Below are 7417 nucleotides of genomic sequence, written 5' to 3'. Positions count from 1 at the left end.
ATACCATAAGCAGCACTGGAAAAAAAATCATATGAAAGAGGCTACACAAACTACAAAAAGACAAAAAAAGATGCTTAGCATGAGAAATAATGAAAGTGAAGTGATTGTCTGCTTTTTACCATCACCCTTGGGGAACAGTGGGCAGGTATGAAAAGTGCCCGAGGAGCAGTGTGTGATCACGGTGCGTTGCTCAGTGGCACCTTGGTGGTTCAGGATACAGATTACCTTCTGGCACCTTCTGATTATGGGTCCATTTCCTTCCCTGCTAGGCCACCACTGCCCCAAATAACACCCTAATTATAAACAACGTGGTAGAATGGTGTGTACCGTCTTACTGGTTGTTATAATTGTCCATTTTTCAGAACCGGCATTAGATTCTGAAATTTGCCTAACGCAAAAAAAACAATGATTCTTGGCTGTATTAGTATGATCTAGTGATTACTGCCATGAAAATTCAATGAGCATCAGGCAAAAGACTGTAAGACACTTTGTTAGAGGTTTAAAAATGAATTTTATTTTCCACACAAAATAACATATTTCAACAATGTTATAATGTTTAAGTATTAAAAATCACTAGGTAATTAATCTTGTAACATTAAACTTTTTATTTTATTTTGATCAATTAAGTGCTTTAAACTGTGTACATCATAAATAGTTACAGCACCCAAAGCCCCCAGTGAGCAAGCACAAGGCGACAGTGGCAAAGAAAAACAATAGAAAGGTATAATAATATACTATAAGAATATTATTGACTAATAAAAATATAAATAACTATAGAATTGATCTGGTAAAATTGAACTGATTTATACCCTTATCAAACAGTACAATTAATAATAATTAAGAATTATTTATTATAATTATGGCAATTAATAATTATAACAATAATAATGTGTGGTGTGAAAAAAAAACAACACATCTGCTGTAGTGGCTCCAAAAAGCAGAATAGCTGGACCCTCGCACATGTCATCACACCGTCCAGTAAATCCTGAGCAAGAGAGAATGAGCTGGATGAAGATAACATTTCAGTGAGTGAGGCTGCTGTAACATGTAACATACTGAAGATTACAGGTCAAGGGCTAGAATGAGGGACAAAGACTTACGGTCTGATGCTCCTTCATGTCATGCGTGAACACACAGCGTAAAAGGAGGAAAAGGAAAAAAAAGCAGGATCCATGTTAGGTGACCTGAAGTTCCCGCATCCCCCAGTGACTGTTTGAGTTTCTGCACATGTGAGTGTGTCAACTTTAGGCAACCTATGATGGCTTTGTGCGCCGGGAACTCCTGTTCTCCCACAACCAGAGAGCAGTCGGGAGCAGGGACTGGTGAGAGACTCACCTCTGAATATGGCCTCTTCTCCATCATGGCTGAGAATGGCACAGATGGACATAGAGAGACAGGTACCCTTCAAACTGGTGGCCAACACCATTTGGGCACAGGATTAGTGACCTGAAATCACAGAGATGAAAGAAATGCAGCGTGAGAAAGACAAAGCGACATGTGAACACAGAGTGAGAGAACCAATGTGACCAAAGAACAGAAAGATGAATTTGTATTGAAATGACATCTAGAAACACTGAATTTCACAGTAACACAACAAAACAAAGTGTAAATGATTTTATTCCAAGTTTTATGTGTCTGTTTTACTCACTCACTTCACAGATTATGTAATGCTTATTATGTGGTTTTATCATGGAGATTGCCAGGGTCTTTCAGTGTTATAATGGACACCCCTTCTGACAGCACCTAACCAGCCTACTTTACTACTTCAAGTTGGAAAGGCTACTGGAAAAGAGACTGGATCTAATACTGACCCAGCAGACATGTGCAACTGCCTGTGTGACATCCAGATTATGTTATGGTCCATTCAAAGTCCATTACCATACAAGCCCATTCAGTCACTCAGATTAGAATGTTGAATGTCTGGAGCACCTGGAAATATGTCTGGAGCACCTGGAAGTCTTCCACTGATTATTTTAAGCAGGTGAAAGAACTTTTAATGACCTTGGACAGAAGGATGAGATAAATGCAAACTGGTAATGATAGTCCCTCGTTTACCACTGTTTCTAAAAATTTCTTAAGTGGCATCTCCAGAGATTAGAGTGACAGAGCTGTCTGTTTGTTAGAACATCTATTGTGCAGGAGCTTTTTTGCAGCAGTACCAACTTGTGAAAGTAATTCAGCCTCATTCATCACCACCAAGAATTAGGAAGCAAAGTTCTCTTCCATCTCCACCTATTCCAGGTTCCACAGTTCCAGATTATATTCAACTCATATTTAGACAATCATCCATAAAATTCTGTTTTCCATGACAGTGAATATCAAGGTACATTTGACAGCCACAACAGTATAATGAAATGCTCAGACATGTTTCAAACATGTCCTCCCTGGATGTTGAAACAGGATGCAGCCCGCCAGGTGGCGTTGTCTTGTTCCTGTCATCCCTGGAGCACCAGGGATTGGTTTTTGTGTTGAATCCTAATCACTCTCATAATTACAAGCAGGGTGACTAGGGCCTGTTCAGAGATTATGGCCCAGGAAGCAGCCCTGTAGCCGCCAAGGTGCCACTGAGCAAAAGCACTGTGCTCACACACTGCTGCCCCCTGCTCACAAAGGGTGTTGGTTAAAAGCAGGGGACACATTTCGTGGTGTGCACTGTGTGCTGCGCTGCAGTGTATCACAATAACAATCGCTTCACTTTCACTTCACTTTCACTTGTTACCCGTGTTTGGAGGTGGACACTCTGGGCTGCTCAATATCTCTGGAGGAGTGATGGTGGAAAGATTGCTGATTCCTTCAGAGTTGGCTCTGGTGATCTTCCTTCTGGTCGGCTCTGGTGATCTTCTGGCGGAAGTCGCCTGGATGATGATGGTCTTCTCCTCATGGTATCTGCTAACATAGATAAATTATTAAAGCACCAGATTTATCCAAACGACCTGCACGTTTTCAGACATGAATGAAGTGAAGACATTACAAAAATGGTTTCTGCTTCTCAGAAAGGGAAAAATGGAAGAGGAAACAATTTACATACAGGTTTCTCACAACTGTAGAGAATATGGAAATTGCCAACATTCCTACAAGATATGCTTACATACTTTAACAAAAATAAGATTAGTTTAGTCTCCCAACAATCTTTTTTCATGTTTCTACATTTTGCTTTACTGAGAAAAGTATGGAAAAGCTCTACTTCCACCCACACTACAAGTCAAAATAAGTCAACAGTTGGTCCGGCATCTTTGCTTGTACCATCAGAGAAACGTTGTTGAATGAGCTTAGAACCCCGTCCAAATATGGTGGCAGCATTGATGCATGCTGAGAGGCTGAATGTGACATCTAGTGTATCTATGGTTCTGTCTGGGGTGGTAGTAGCCTAGTGGGTAGCACACTCACCTATGAACCAGAAGACCCAGAAGACCCAGGTTCAAATCCCGCTTACTACCATTGTGTCCCTGAGCAAGACACTTAACCCTTAAATAGGGTTACAGGCTGTCCCTGTAACTACTGATTGCAAGTCTGATAAATGCCTTAAATGTAAATGTTAAATGTCTAACCTGCACGTAACTGAAATGACAATAAAGCTCACTTGACTTGACTTGATAGTACTTGGTGTACTTGGTAGCGGTCACCCAGAATGAGGGTTGTTATAGAAGCTGCTAGTGCCTACACTTTCAACAGCATGTGTGTGTTAGTGAGAGGTGAACCGGCACATCAGAGAAAGGAATAAAGTAATGAGGAAGTTATCAGCCTTTCCGCTGTAGATGAAGTGGATCGTCTCCTTCAGGACGTCTGGCTCCATTTCTTCGGCTCTAGAGGGTGAACTCAGTACAGTTTTAAGATGTAAGAGAAGAGGCGGTGTGTGTCCCGTTGACAGCTCCAGGAAAGGGCCGTTAAAAACACTTTATGAAGCTGACTGGCGGTGGAATACTCCGGGGAAAGCGAGGCTTTAAAGACTCACCGTTCAACGCTCTTTCATGTCGTGTGTAAACATAGTGCCAAAGACTGGACAAGCGGGCTGCAGAAAGACAGACAGGAGTGTAAATATAAAGGGACAGTAGTAAATTTACACACTTTCTACACATCAGAAATGTACATTTTCTTACATCAACTGTGCATGTGTTTATAAGTGCACATGGACTTGTGGGCTTTGAATTCTTGCCCAGACACACACAGGGTGCAGTCGGTGAGCAAAGCCTCTTCCCACTGCTCCCCAAACTCAACAGCCAAGCTGGTGTCTGGCTCCTTCGCCTGGGCCGTGGAGGCTTCTGAATCCTTCTCCCCAGTAAACTGCAACACAGTTGTTAGGACGGTCTGTTGAAACTCCGTCCAGGTGCAGAGTTAAGCCCAGAATCCCTCTGAAAGGCTCTCAGCAGAAATGAATGAGTGTGCTGGACACAGCAAGCAAGTGACATTGTAGATTCTGTTCACTTAGGTCCTTCAAAAATCCAAGGGTCTCATCCAAGATATCGCTCCTTCTTCCTAACAGTGAGGTCCCATCTCTCTCTCTCTGGTGTGTCAGTGCACAACTTACCATCTCAGTGGTGCAGCATGGAAACATAGTAATACGGAGCGCCTGCTATGTTAGCAGCAGGTGATCTGGCCAAGCGAGGCAGACATACAGGGAGTGCAGAATTATTAGGCAAGTTGTATTTTTGAGGAATAATTTTATTATTGAACAACAACCATGTACTCAATGAACCCAAAAAACTCATATCAAATAATGATAATATGAATGTTTCTGGAAGTAGTTTTTAGTTTGCTTTTATTTTTAGCTATTTTAGGGGTTTATCTGTGTGTGCAGGTGAGTATTACTGTGCATAATTATTAGGCAACTTAACAAAAAACTAATATATACCCATTTATTTTTACCAGTGAAACCAATATAACATCTCCATATTCACAAATATTCATTTCTGACATTCGAAAACAAAACAAAAACAAATCAGCGACCAATATAGCCACATTTCTTTGCAAGGACACTCAAAAGCCTGCCATCCATGGATTCTGTCAGTGTTTTGATCTGTTCACCATCAACATTGCGTGCAGCAGCAACCACAGCCTCCCAGACACTGTTCAGAGAGGTGTACTGTTTTCCCTCCTTGTAAATCTCACATTTGATGATGGACCACAGGTTCTCAATGGGGTTCAGATCAGGTGAACAAGGAGGCCATGTCATTAGTTTTTCTTCTTTTGTACCCTTTCTTGCTAGCCACGCTGTGGAGTACTTGGACGTGTGTGATGGAGCATTGTCCTGCATGAAAATCATGTTTTTCTTGAAGGATGCAGACTTCTTCCTGTACCACTACTTGAAAAAGGTGTCTTCCAGAAACTGGCAGTAGGACTGGGAGTTGAGCTTGACTCCATCCTCAACCCGAAAAGACCCCACAAGCTCATCTTTGATGATACCAGCCCAAACCAGTACTCCACCTCCACCTTGCTGGCGTCTGAGTCGGACTGGAGCTCTCTGCCCTTTACCAATCCAGCCACGGGCCCATCCATCTGACCCATCAAGACTCACTCTCATTTCATCAGTCCATAAAACCTTAGAAAAATCAGTCTTGACATACTTCTTGATCACGCGTCAGAAGCTTTGCAATTTTAAGAGTGCTCCATCCCCCTGCAAGATATCTCACTATTTTTGACTTTTCTGAGCCTGTCAAGTCCTTCTTTTGACTCATTTTGCCAAAGGAAGTTGCCTAATAATAATGCACACCTGATATAGGGTGTTGATGTCATTAGACCACACCCCTTCTCATTACAGAGATGCACATCACCTAATATGCTTAATTGGTAGTAGGCTTTCGAGCCTATACAGTAAGACAACATGCATGAAGAGGATGATGTGGACAAAATACTCATTTGCCTAATAATTCTGCACTCCCTGTAGTCTCACAGTCACACGTAGCAGCCAGCGTTAACTAATAGAGCTCCCCGTATCACGGGGACCATTCTTCTGCCTCTAGATGACCAGTCTAAACTATTACTCGACTATCAGCATCTGCCAACACCAGCCTGAACTTTACTGAACGTTTCTGAATTATTAAATTAAGAAGGACTGTAGAGAGTATTAGGAGCCTATAAAGATCATCGGGTCTGTCATACAGTGAGACTGTGGAAGAGCCCAGATGAGAGAGCATTTTGGCTTATACTATTCTTGTCTTTTATTATTTTCTGGCACTTACTGTATGTTGGGACTTTTATTTTGGTTTTTCTGTAATGTCAATAATGTTTGATGTAATTGATTAGCAGTTCTGTGACGTGTGGGCTGCTAACCTTTAGTGGGCTGGTAATCTCTTGGACTGTTACGGTCGGCATATTTTTTTATTATTTTATTAACAATGTATGTATTAGAAGTGTTTTACTTGTGTGTGCATGTTCTTATAATGTGTTATATATTGTATATGGGTGCAGGTGCTTTCTGACCTCTGTTAGACACTTCTCTCCAAGAAAAAAAAAGTCAGACTGATATTCTGAAAAAAAATACTGAGCCCCTTTTCCGATTGTTTGGGGCATCTGGAAAAATGATTGTTGGGAGAAGAAAAGGTGACGCTGCCATCAGTCCTGCCTCGTGCCAACAGTAAAGCATCCTGAGACCATTCATGTGTGGGGCTGCTTCTCATCCAAGGGAGTGGGCTCACTCACAATCATTCATAAGAACACAGCCATGAATAAAGAATGGTACAAAACCTCCTCCGACAGCAACTTCTCCCAACCATCCAAGAACAGTTTGGTGAAGAACAATGCCTTTTCCAGCATGATGGAGCACCAAGCCATAAGGACAAAGTGATAGGGCATTTTTGTAATTCCATTAAAACGAGAATGACAAAATATTAATTGTTATTCGGCTGCACTGTGGCACAGTGGCTATCGATGTGGCCTCGCATCTCCAGGATTGTAAGTTTGAATATAGCCTCAGACTTTGTGTGTGGAGGTTAAAGTCTCACCGTGTTGCTGCAGGTTTCCTACCAGCACACACACTAGGTGAATTGCCTGTAGGTGTCAATGTATGAGTGAAAAGGGTTCTGCGCCCTGCCACAGGGTCCCGGGATGGGCTCCGGCAGCTGTGACCCTGTGTAACTGGACAAAACAGTTACTGAGAGTACCATGGGCTTAATTTTTTAAAAAGTAAATTCATATATCTGTTCTGGCATGTGATCAAGGGGTGTCGAACTATAATTTACATAAATTAATATCTTTCAAATAGTAATTTCTGGAGCTAGGCATTTTTTTGGGTCGACGTGGAATTTCCTGTCAGGTCCCGTAGCGACTACTGATTTTTTCACGTTATGTTCCCTCTGGGGCAGGGCATTTGTTTGCAATTTGTGACTTCTATGTGTTAGATGAGCCACATTTACAGCAAGTGGTGGAAGATCAATGGGAAATAAAATTTAAAAAGTGAATAATAAAAACAAACACACAGAAA

General features: G+C 41.8%; 1 long non-coding RNA gene across 1 annotated transcript; it reads right to left on the bottom strand.

Annotated features, from left to right (window-relative positions):
* Window positions 1-866: 866 nt before the first annotated feature.
* On the bottom strand, window positions 867-1689 carry LOC114787713 (uncharacterized). The gene is made up of 4 exons (XR_003749444.1): window positions 1653-1689; window positions 1336-1446; window positions 1101-1112; window positions 867-985 (listed from the first exon to the last, which is right to left on the bottom strand). It is a non-coding gene; the product is annotated as an uncharacterized LOC114787713 (long non-coding RNA).
* Between the last annotated feature and the right edge of the window lie 5728 nt (window positions 1690-7417).

The sequence above is a fragment of the Denticeps clupeoides genome, chromosome 4, assembly GCF_900700375.1.
Source record: "Denticeps clupeoides chromosome 4, fDenClu1.1, whole genome shotgun sequence".
Lineage (NCBI taxonomy): Eukaryota > Metazoa > Chordata > Actinopteri > Clupeiformes > Denticipitidae > Denticeps > Denticeps clupeoides.
The sequence above is the reverse complement of the archived record's forward strand: the minus strand, read 5'-3'. Positions and strand labels throughout refer to the sequence as shown.